Here is a 12,696-nt window from a genome sequence, read left to right on the forward strand (position 1 = left end):
TGGAGGTTGCAGTGAGTTGAGAACGCACCAGTGAACTCCAGCCTGGGTGACAGAGTGAGATTCCATCTCAAAAAACGAACAGTTGGAATTCCAAAACATCTCATACGTGCAAAGTCTGCAGTCTAGTCACCCACTTCCAAGCCTTAGGCTGCAGTCACAGTCCTCCCACCCCCTGCTCTGCACACTCATCACAAAAACACTTCCGATCTACTCCGTATGCAAGCAGGCATACCTGCAGGCACGAACACACACAGGTGCACACACACCCAGGCACACACACCTCGGTCTTTCTTTTAGACCCAGACAGCACTCCAACAACGTTGCATCTTTGTTCCTCTGCATTTTCTGTCTAGCACACCTTTCCCACACACTCACCTTCAAGACCTCACTGATGCTCACTATCTCTGCAGAGCTGTCACTGAGTCCACATCCAGAGGTGTCCCGGCTATAGTCCACACTGCTTTCTATCGCAGCTAATGTCATTTTTTGTTGACATCACTTTTCCTCACTAGATCGAGAGCTTCTAAGAGAGAACAGGGATGATTTGTGCTAGATTTCACTCATCTCTATCCTCCCACAAAGGCTGGCCTCTTGGTTACTAAATGTTTGAGAAATTTAATTGAGGGGGTTGACTGCTGACTCTGTACAGGTCGATAGCTCTCTGGAGTTTTGTTCTCACCCAGAGGGAGAAAGATGAGGAAGAGGAGGCTGCAGGGTTACTGGCTGAGGGTTCCGTGGCCTTGGTGGAAGGGGAGTAGGCAGCAGAAAGAGAGACACATTTTCAGTGGGGTGGGTCAACCCTGCTTATGTAAGATGGCAATGTCACAGCTGTGGTTTCAACACTGAAGAAATACTAGTTATGGCTGGACATGGTTTCTCATGCCTGTAATCCCAGCTCTTGGGAAGCTGAGACATGGAGGATTGCTTGAGTTTCCTAGGTCTAGATTAGCCTGGGAAACATAGCAGGACCCCACCTCTATGAATTAAAAAATAAGAAAATGAGCTGGACATGTGGCACTGACTTGTAGTCCTGCCTACTGGGGAGATTGAGGCAGGCAGATTGCTTGAGCCCAAAAGTTTGAGGGTACAGTAAGCCATGACCTGTACCACTGCACTCTAGTATGGGTGACAGAGCGAGACCTCTGTCTCTATAAAAAATTAAAAATTAAAAACAATTTGCCGGGCATGGTTGCTCATGCCTGTAGTCCTAGCTATTCAGGAGGCTGACATGGGAGGATTGCTGGAGCCCAGGAGTTGGAGGCTGCAGTGAGCTATGATCATGGCACTGTACTTCAGTCTGAGCTGGACCTGAACTGAGTGAGACAGCTTGAAAGAAGAAAAGGAGAGGTAAGGAAAAGGGAAAGGGAAGAAAATGGAGAGGAGGGGAAGGGAGGGAGGGGACTAGTCAGAAAAATACGGTCATTCCCCTGTTGGGTGACATGTCAAATAACGGCTTGGATCTAGTGCATTAGACTGCAGACTAAAAAATCTCTGCCTGTTTCAGATCTCCATGCCGACTCCTGACTGTTTTTTTGGTGTTGTTTTTTGTTTGTTTGTTTGTTTTGTTTTTGAGACAGAGTCTCCCTCTGTCACCCAGACTGGAAGTCTGTGGCACAGTCTTGGCTCACTGCAACCTCCACCTCCTGGGTTTGAGTGATTCTCGTGCCTCAGCCTCCTGAGTAGCTGTTATTACAGGCACCTGCCTCCATGCCTGGCTAATTTTTGTATTTTTATTAGAGACGGGGTTACGCCATGCTGGCCAGGCTGGTCTCAAACTCCTGGCCTCAGGTGATCCGCCTGCCTCGGCCTCCCAAAGTGCTGGGATTGCAGGCATGAGCCACCAGACACAGCCAGGCATTGTTCTATGTGCTTTAAACCCTCACCAAGGAAACCTATGAGGTGGTAGGATTATTATCTTCCATTTGACAGATGCAGAAACTGAGGCCCAGCAGAGGCTGAGTAACTTATGCGAAGTGTCACTCAACTCACACGCCCCAGCGAGTGTCCAGGAGGGCCTGCCTCTTGGAATAGAAATCAGACATCCCACAGGAACTTCTGAGGTTTTCCCACTGCTGCCAGATGTATGCAAGGAACATGTGATCTTCGTAATTCCAGAGCGGGGCAAACTGCTTGGCGCCTCTTCAATAGGTGACATTTAGTGAGTAAATGACTGTGACTCAACTGTGACTCTCCTGACAGCCTCAGCCTCCTCTAGTATTCCCCTCCAAGTTGTACTTGTCCTTGTTAGCACAGCCTCATGAGACTGAAGTCCCTACCCCTCAAACCTTAGCCTGCCAATTCTAAGAATTCAGAAATGCAGCTCTGCACTCTGTGGCTGGCTCTGGACCAAAACAAGCACCATTTCTCCTTGACCGGGAGTATGGGATGGAAGATGGAGAGAGAGGCTGGAGGGGAGGAGCATGGAGGGAGTGGCTAGGGAGGTCGGAAGGGCTATCTACTGAGCAATTCCTGAGACCTGCTTTGAGTGCACTGTACTAATGAGGTGGGGGATTGCAAGATGAGGCAGCCTTCAGGGGATCTGGATGATTATAATGGATTAAGGAGGCAAACCCCATACAGATAGAAGGAACATCAGTGTGGCTCATGCCAATCTAAGATATATGTGGATAAAGTTCTCTACCAAAATTAAACTTAACAGAAGTGAGAACCTGGATCTGAATCAGGGACCTCTTGCTCTACAGTCAAAAAGCTGTAGCCCTGAGCTATACCCCCATGGCACACTGAGGTTACCTAGTTCATACCTTTCATCAGTGTGGGAGCACTCAGCTTTGTAAAATTAAATGATGGCTTCCCTCCAGGACTTTCTAGAAGCTGCCAGATGTGATTCACAGCTAGACACCTTCCCTCAGCTCTGCAGCTCACCAGGCCTGTCCCTGGATGGAGCCATGAACAGGAGAAAAGGATGGAAACTGCCTGTAGAACCCCCAGTCATTTCCCATTGTTTTTTGGAGTTAACCCAAGAGCTGGCCACTGGTCTCCAAAACAGTCCACAGATTCTGATCTGACCTCCCAGCCTGAATTCCTTTTTCCTGCAGTGAAGACAGAGTGGACAAATATGGTAACTGATGATAAACTGCCTAGCATGATATTAGCACATAGTAGGGCATAGTAGGTGTTCAAAAAATAACACCAGTTCCTGTCCTTGTCTTTCAGCAAACTCCAAACCAGTATCTATCATGTCTCCTAAAGGACCTCCTTAGACAAAGGACTTGACTTGGTTCTTCACTGCAGCACACAGGACTCCCTGTGGCCCACAGAACCAAGTTGGAATTCCAAATCATCTCATACGAACAGACTCTTGAGTCTAATCCCCTACCTCGAAGCCTTGGGCCACAGTCACAGAGTGGGCTGAAATTCACTCTGTGAATTCGCAGAGCTACAGGAGTTGGGTCTGCAGGGGCAGCACTGCAGAACCTCTATCTCCCTTGTTAGAGTAGCTGAGCCAGGCTTTTGGCCTACAAGGTTGAAGCAAGGGTGTGAGTGAGCTCTGGCGTGGGAGAAACCAATTCTCCAGGGGGAAATATCTGCCCTATATGGGAACGCTGCGTGCTGTGATGTGTCTCCCCAGGACTGGCCACAACTCCAGTGCACAAACTGCTGCTGTGGGAAGGAGCCAGGAGGGTGATAACTTGGGATGCCATGCCCTGTCTGTTTCTGGGAAACCTGCTGTAGTGCTACTCTCTGGTCTGCCCTGGAAAAACCCAGAAGCATTCTGCATGACAGCTGGAGAAATTACATGTATAGGGGGAGCAGGGAGCTGGATACCAAGAATATGAGGGATACCCATGGAACTGGTGCTGGAAGAGATGAGAAGTTATCCAGCCAGGGTGCAGTTGGGTAGGCCTGAGCTGTAGCTTCCAGTTCCAGGGAAAATCATAGGTGGAATGGATGAAAAGAAACTGGAATATGACCAACAGCTTCTGTGAAGAACATAACAGCTTGTATGAATAGAAAAAGTGCAGTAGGGGGCACCTAGATTTGAACTGGGGACCTCTTGATCTGCAGTCAAATGCTCTACCCCTGAGCTATACCCCCTACTTGTCATGACTGTTTAATAAGCACCTTTCATGTTGGAAATCACACCCAGCAGTCCTACAGCACATTGAAAGTTCCCGCTTGGTTTTAGAGAGTAAGACCAGCAACGGATTTTACCACAAACTCACCCCAGAAAAGTCCATCCCCAATTCCCAAACCCTAGCCCCTGCTCACATACCTGCACATCTCCCCGCTTTCCCTCAGTCTGTGGTGACGGGAGCAGCTGGGAGGAGTGTTCCCGTTTACTGCTGGAACAGCCTTTAGGTCTACATGTCTGATTTCTTCTTGTTTACAAAATAGCAGTTTGGAGACAATTGAGACACATGCAATACTGACATATAAAGATATCTCTCAGTCTGGGATCTTTGCATTAAATCCAGTTCATGAAACAGTTGGCGAAGTTGGGGAAGTTCCCAGGCTCTGACATGGATCAGAGAGCAGTCCTGGGAAGCATCATGGAGACAACATAGCATGAGGACCACACAGCTCGTCCAGGTTTTGGCCAGAAAACTCCGCTGCTAGTGTGGAAAGCTCTACCCTGAACTCCACCCCCATTCCCAGTGCAAGGCTATTTTAAACCTTACATATACTTTTGTTTTTATCTAAGTATCTTGTGCAACTATTTTTGAGAGTCAAATATTGCTTTTAAAGCTTATAGTAAAAGAAACCTCAGTCCTTTTTATTTTCCTCTTGCCACCCAGAGGCAGCCACTCTCCACCCTTCTGACTGTTTCTTCTAGTCTATTTGCCTCTATAATTTTAAGTAATATAAGTATGTCATAGCATGGTATGTCTAATCAAATTTAGACATCATTAGCTGACTTATTTTTGTAGGTGAGGATTATCACTCATGTCCCTTCTTTTCTGTTTTCCAGTATACCTACCATATATCAACTTCTTAGATAAAATGCTGTATATTTACTTTCTATTCAATTTTATCTTCCGTGTTTTAATTATTATGATTAGTTAATAGTGTTTATGGCCAATGTACATAATCCTAAGCTGAACTAAGAGTTCTGATGGAACTTTTTTTTCCCTCAAGTTACTGATAGTCTCACATTTTCAACTGCTTGGTTTTCTTGGAATATCTACGATTTTCCACAGCCTTTCATTGCTCCATGAAATGCCTGTCAAATCAATTTACCACATTGTAAAAGCTGTTAGATAATTAACATTTTCACTTCTTGTTTTCCAGAAGCTCTCCGGCTTCCTGCTCTGTTTGTGCTGGTTGCCCTGGAAAGTCTGCTGCTCAGCCCATGCCCTGGGACTTCCTCCACCCTTACCAGGACATTCTTTCCATCTCTGTCTCCTGTGTGCAAGTCCCTTTTTCCTGGATTGCCACGTCTTGAATGTTTCTTAATTTACTTCCTCATTTTGGCAGAGGATGTCCTGCAGTTGTTTTCTGGGAATGGTGAGTAGAGGTGAATTTTTTAAGACCTTGCATGCCTCAAAATGTCCATAATTCCACCTACACACTTGATTAGCAGTCTGGACAGACACAGATTTCTAGGTTCAACTTATAATCCTGCATATTGTGAAGGATTGTTTCTGTTGTCTTCTAGTGTCTAGTGTTGCTATAGAAAAGTCAAGTGCCATTGTGATCCTCTATCTTTTGTGTATCACCTGTTTCTTTTACTCTTTAAGTTTTGAAGATCTTCTCTTTTGTCCTGGTATTCTGTAATCACACTATGATATACTTGATGAAGATTTTTTTTATTCATTTTGTTGGGCATTTGGAGAATCTTTTCTAATGCATAGCCAAGTCCTTTCATTATGAGTAATGTTCTTGTATAATGTCCTTTCCATCATGTTCTCTTTCTGGGACTTTTATTAGTTTTTTTTGTTTTGAGACAGTGTCTTGCTCACCATAACCTTAAACCCCTGACCTCAAGTGATCCTCCCACCTTAGCCTCCTGAATGGCTAGGCTTACTGACACACCCCACGGTGACCAGCTGATTTTTTTTTTTTTTTTTTTTTTGGTAGAAACAGGGATCTCACCATGTTGTCCAGGCTGGTCTTCAACTCTTGGCCTCAAGTGATCCTCCTACCTGGGTCTCCCAAAGTGCTGGGATTATAGGTGTGAGCCACCGCGCCAAGCCTATTTAGTTGGTTTTTATACATCTTGGTTTTAACCTCTAACTTTCTTATTTTTATCTCTCTTACTATCTTTTCCTTTGTCTTTTTGTTTTATTTTACTTTCTGGGAAACTGCCTCAGCTTTATTTTTCAAATTTTCTATTTAATTTTTATATCTTCTATCCTTTTTTCTTAATTTCTAAGTTATTGTTCTATAATTGACCCTTTTATGTGCCTTGTTTAACAGATGAAATATTTTTTCATATTTTTCTCAGAGTATTAATTAGTTTCTTTGATGTTTTCCTCTCTTCCCAGCTAATATACAAGTGAACCAGTGACCTGCAGTTCTGCCCACACAGGGATAATGACCAATCAGATTCTCTCTTTTCAAGATGGTTAACATAACAGATGCCAAGAAAGAGAAGAGGAGCTGACAGCAGAGGGGGAAGATGAAAAGACTCGCAAAGAATGGCCATAAAAGATATGAGTATGTTGAGTTTTTAGTGATCGGAAACTACGAGTAATATGGTACAGGTGTTTATAGAAGAACAACCATTGATCAGGTTGGCTATCAATGAACTCTGGTAAAGAAGGGGTGACCTAGGCCTGAGTCCTAAAGCTTTGTTGGTGATGTCAAAAGTCACAGTCCTTTTGAGGCCTCAAAGGCCTCAGCTGTCTGATTATTTCTGGATCTCCATGAAAAGCCCATGACTCCTGTTTTATTCTCACTGCACACCCCTACCTGTGATGAGCCTGAGACACTCCATGCCTTGTAACCCAGTGGCAATATCATCAGGGTGGGGGCTGGCTGGCTGCTCAGGTGGGCCCCTCAAGCCGAGTCTCAGCGTAAGCACCATGTTTAGGTCTCACCTTTCTGCAATGTTTGAATTTCACCCAAAGCCACAGTTTCAAAAAATGAACATTATTTCACAACTCTAGATCTTCCCAGTTAGAGGACTATTCACACTCAGTAATCAGGACCCCTTCCCACATCAGAACAGGCAGGGGGCTCTGCAGCAAGGCTGATGTTAGGGTGGAGAGTTTGCTGCACTGGGCCAGAGCGTCCTGGCCTCTGCCTGCCCAACAGCAGAGCCCCCTCTCCAGGGATTATTCAGGTCCTGCTGGGAGGAACAAACACCAAGTCACAGTACCTCTCCCTTTCATATATGTTTCTAGGCAACCCCAGCTTTCCATAACCATCAGCTTAATAGGTCACTGTTCCCAGTGGTCATATCTGTTCTGAAAGATTCCCCATCATCTCCAATAAAGGTAAGCACTTCCTAAGTCCCCTTCAGCAACACATGCACAAACCGCCTCTTAGAGCACGCACCTTCTGCAGAGAGACACGCCCAGAGGGTGAGCTGATTTTCAAATTACAGTAGCTCCCTAGGTACCAGAAGAGCCCAAGTGAGATCTGAGAAAGTGGTTCTAGCTTCTCCATCCACCTGCCCTCCAAGGAGCTGAAGACTTCAGGCTGAGGAGCGCTGGCCGAAACGGCCGGAAGAGGTGACTGAAAGGGAAGCAAGGTGTCCTCTTAGCAGGGAAGCAGACCCGTTAGTAAACCAAAGCCACTCTGGGTGTGAAGAAAGAGCTGCAGGCAACAAGAGCATGGGACTCAGCTCCCAGAGTCAGAGATACTGCTCAGCCAGCCCAGGTGCCAGTGCCAGAGCGCAGTAGCTGAGTGCAGACCAAGAGGCCTTGCTTCCAGTCCAAGCGCCCCTCAGCTGGGCTTGGGTTTAGTCAGCAAAGATGGTTCTGCACTTCTCATTACTTGGACCCAGAAAGCCTGGTCCTGAATCTGTAAAGTCTGTAAGTAAAACTACAGTTGACTTTGAACAACACAGGCTTGAACTGTGGGTCCACTTAACAGACAGATTGTCTTCTGTCTTTGCTGCCCCCGAGACAGCAAGTCCAACCCCTCCTCTTCCTCCTCCTCTTCAGCCTGCTCTGTGAAGATGACAAAGATTAGGACCTCTATGATGATCCACTTCACTTCCACTTGTTCTATAGGAAATAAATTTTCCCTTCCTTATGATTTTCTTAATATTTTCTTTTCTCTAGCTTTCTTTATTGTAAGAATACAGTATATAACACATCAAACATACAGAATGTGTTCATTGACTGTCTGTTATCAGAAAGGCTTCCAGTCAACAGTAGCCTATGAGTAGTTACGTTTCAGGGGAGTCAAAAGTTATATCCGCATTTCTGACTGCAAGTTGGTGGGGCGCGGGGTGTGGTGTCAACACCCCTAACTCCCTCATTGCTCCAGGGTCACCTGTGTGCAGTGTGGAACCTTAATGAAGCCTACTTCAGCCCGGATGCGTGCCTCATCCCAAGCTCCCACTTCTTCCTCCTCCCCACATGGGCCCTCGTCCCACACCATTGTTCAAATCTCATGTCTCAATGGAAAGTCCAGATGAATGCAGCTTCCCAGAGATTCATGGGTTACCCCAAAAAGAAGCTTTTATGTCTTGGGCCCTCAAAAAAGTAAGAGTTAATTAAATTGCCCAGTGCTCCTCCAAAGGAGAAGGGCAGTCATCTTGGGGGCTATGCACTGTTTTCCCGCCAGCCCAAATCAGAGATCCTGGCATAGAGCAGACATGGCCTCTGCCTGGCCCGCGGTCTCTGGAGAGTCAGGTACACTCAGGGCTGTCCAGCCCCGCAGGCCCATCCCTCTCCTGAGCTGCTTATGGGGGCTGGAGGTGTTAGTCTAATGGGGCTCCCATTCCTGGAGGGGACCTACAGGGTAGGTGGCCTGGAGGTGAAGTGGGGAGGAGGGAAGGGTACACAGCCAGAGTGCTGTTGTGGAGCCCAATGAGAGACCTGGATGCAGAGGGCATAGGGGAAAAAGAAGTCTGGAGAGCTGAAAAAGGACGGAGGGTAGCTCTGAGCTGCATTGCATGGAACCCAATTCTGTGTGGTGACTATAAAGCCCTTCCATCTTTAGCATCCTGTTCCCCTGCTACTCTCTGCCCCACCTTCCCTGCTCCATGCCCCAGGCTCCCCGTCCCCAGGCACTCCAGGGCACGCACTTGATGCTGGCCTCTGCTGAGGCTCCTTCTACCTGCACGGCTCCTGCCTGTAGCTCTGCAAGAGCAAGGTCAGGCTTCCTACATGAGGCTCCAACTTTCGCACTCTTCAAAACTTGAAAATAAATTGACTTGCACCTTAGAAAGCGGCAGTGTTTGTCTCTTAGGCTAATGTTTTATGGGAGTAAGCAGATTGCAGCTACAATTATTATGGACTATTATACTCTTGTTTAGGGAGAAAAAATCTGCTAGGGATTAAGCAGAATTGGGTTCAGATCTTTGCTTTTTTTTCTTTGTTTAAAAATTAGTTATTTTTTGTTTGTTTCAGATCTTTGCTTTTAGCTGTTGTTGATTTTAACTCTATGGAGAGACCGAATGGAGTCAGCCCAGCAGGGCATGCTGGGCAAGAGAGGTCTCCCGAGTCCCAAATAAGAATTTCAAGTAATACAAAACGAGGCAGCGAACCCACATGTGGAAGTCTGATACCGCTGGCAGAAGCGAATTGAATAGATGTCTCCCTATTGGTAAGGATGTGGTTTTATTGACTTGAAATAAGAAAGCCCGCAAGCAACAACCAGTCATCCGCGGGATACTGCCACAAGGAGTAATTGAGCACTCACTCAGACACAGGAAACCACTGCTTCTTTCGGTCTTTCTCCCAGATTCCAACGGTCAGCGTTAAAGCAGTTCACCTTGTTCACCTCCCTGAGAAGACACTGCAGCTCACTCACCCCAGTGGGCACTGGGAGCCTCTGCTCAGGTGGGAAACAGATGCCCCCTACATGCACATCTGGTGTTTATGAAGCAGATACTGGGGCTTCATAAACACAAGGGGCAGGGAAGTAGCCCCAGGGCATAATGTGGGGCCTCCTGACTGAAAGTAGCTTACAAACCCCTGCCTGTAACAGCCACTTCCCTGGCAGTCATTTTGCCACTTAGGAGCCCTCCTCACCACTCTTCCTTTTCTTTTTCTTTTTTTTTTTTTTGAGACGGAGTCTCACTCTGTCACCCAGGCTGGAGTGCAGTGGCCAGATCTCAGCTCACTACAAGCTCCGCCTCCCGGGTTTACGCCATTCTCCTGCCTCAGCCTCCCGAGTAGCTGGGACTACAGGCGCCCGCCACCTCGCCCGGCTGGTTTTTTGTACTTTTTAGTAGAGACGGAGTTTCACCGGGTTAGCCAGGATGGTCTCGATCTCCTGACCTCGTGATCCGCCCGTCTCGGCCTCCCAAAGTGCTGGGATTACAGGCTTGAGCCACCGCGCCCGGCCCACTCTTCCTTTAGTTCCTTCAGTCTGTACAGACCCTACCAGAGCAGCTCAGGGGGGAGCAGCTGCAACCATGGGATCTGCTCCAGGCAAGGCCCTATGCTATGCAGTCCCTGGGGGTGAGGATTCCAGAGGAGTCAAATCACTACCTGCGCCTCCAGGGGATGGCCCTGTGTGGTGGAGATGAGCATTCCCACAGGGAAAGTGCAAGTTGCAAGGCTGTTACGGAAACACCAGGGGTTCCATCTAGGTCTTGCTGCTCATCTCACAAAAAGCCAGTCACTGAGATGAGTTTTGCCAGGGAATAAGGCTTTATCCAGGTGCTACAGACAGGATGAACAGGAGATCAGTCTCAAATCCATCGTCATTGACTGACTAAAATTAGGGGTTTACATAGCAGGGAAGAAATGTAACTACATGTGGGAAAACGGATTAGGGAGGGGCAAGGAAGAGGAGTTGGCCAACAGGCAGTAGGTGGTCACCTAGGCAATCATGATGGGTGAGGGGTCTGGCCTCTCACTTTCCACATGTGGGGATCTGGTAAATTTCAGTTTCTTGATACTCTCTGGGAGGATTGCTGGTTGGTTTCCTGAGAAAGGAATTAGATAACACAAATGTAAATTTCTCAAGACTGAGAGGGTCAATTTCTAGGTTTATTCAAGAGAAACCGTAAACATCAGTTCTGTGGGACAATTGGGCCCATTTCAAGGCTCTGAGGATAAGGGTTAATGAGGGGACAGAGTCGCCTGCAGAAGTTCACTGGGACCTACAAGAAACTGGAGAAGCTTCCTGGCAAAGCTCTATGCCGTCTATTCTCTCTTCTCTCCTTGCAGGAAGATTCCAGTATAGTAGACCCCAGAGGTGAAAAGGCTTTTGTTCAGTAAGTAGAAAACTGAAGGGGGGTGGGAGGCACATGGATTTGAACCAGAGACCGCTTGGCCTGCAGTGCAAGGCACTACCTTCAGCTACACCCCTCACTTGTTATAACTGTTTCTGATAAGCACCTGTGCGGCCCCATCAGCACCCCGATTTCTTCTTGGTCAGTCCATGGGAACAGCCCCACTGCAAACAACCCATTCCTGCTCTCCTCTTTCCTCTAAACCCCAACCTCCTCCCACCTGGCAGTCCACAGGCCTACAGCTTCTTCTCTCAATGGGAAAGACATCAGCTTGGAAAACCACTTGGAAGGCCAACATTATCCTAGAAAAGCTTTTTAAATGACCCAGCAGGACAAGTCCCTGGATGGCCTTGACCAACCCAGTGCTTCCTTCTTTTCTTGGTTGTAGTTCTCAGAATAACTAGAGAATGTGCTGGGTGTGTTGTCCTGAGATGAGGAGGAACTGTCCTAAACCTGGACTCTGTTCCCATCACACCTAGGACAGGATGTCCTGCTATGCTTTAGCCCAATGATCCAAATTGCCCTTGGGGTATAAAACTGAGAGCAGAGGGTGTTCAGGGTCCCTCAGCTGCAGTGTGAAGTGGGACACACAGGTGAGACTCCATCTGCCCTGGGCAGCTTCCTGAGCCTTGGGGAACCAGCTCACCCTAAATCCCAGGCTTCTGTTGTCCCTTGCCTGCCTGTAAGGAATAAAGTTGCTTTGCTTAACTTGCTATATGAGTATTCTGTGTCACTGGACTCGAGCAAGTGGTACAAACTACAGATTAATAACTGGTACGTGGCGAGTCTGCTTCATAAGTGGTTGCTGAATTTTGCAGCCCAGGAGATCATCTGGTGTTTCTGTGATGTGGGAGAATGAAATGAAAGAAAAATGAAACTTCTCACACCTAACAAATCAGAATCTGTATACTTGACCACACTCCCGGGTCATTCTGGTGCTCAGACATGTTTGGCAACTTTGAATTTAGTCTATACTTGCATGTTACATGCCTGAAAGAAAAAACAAAGACTAATTAAAGGCCTGCCTGAGTTCACACATCCCTTAATAACAAGATCATAGCTAGAACCACATTCCTGGTTTTGGGACTTTCCATTGCCCCAGCCCAAAAGATGACTAGATTCCTTTCCATCTCTTTTCCCTCTACTTCCTTCCCAGGAACCTCCCCTCAACCTGCCATAGGACCTGGGGCAACCTGAAGGTACCAATTGGCATGTGGTACTGAAAAGAGACGCAGGTACTAAAAAGAGACTGAAAAGAGACGCAGGTACTAAAAAGACTCTTTCCAGGGGGCACCTGGATTTGAACCAGGGACCTCTTGATCTGCAGTCAAATGCTCTACCCCTGAGCTATACCCCCTCAGCTTCTAGGACTC

At 47.1% G+C, this 12,696-nt stretch overlaps 1 protein-coding gene and 1 non-coding gene across 2 annotated transcripts in view; one reads left to right on the plus strand and one right to left on the minus strand.

The window, feature by feature from the left end:
* Positions 1–12,696, plus strand: part of LOC101016527 (zinc finger protein 746) — a 122,216-nt gene that overhangs the window by 39,437 nt on the left and 70,083 nt on the right. The window lies entirely within an intron of this gene.
* On the minus strand, positions 12,609–12,680 carry TRNAC-GCA. Its single transcript has one exon. It is a non-coding gene; the product is annotated as a tRNA-Cys (tRNA).

The sequence above is a fragment of the Papio anubis genome, chromosome 4 (assembly GCF_008728515.1).
Source record: "Papio anubis isolate 15944 chromosome 4, Panubis1.0, whole genome shotgun sequence".
Lineage (NCBI taxonomy): Eukaryota > Metazoa > Chordata > Mammalia > Primates > Cercopithecidae > Papio > Papio anubis.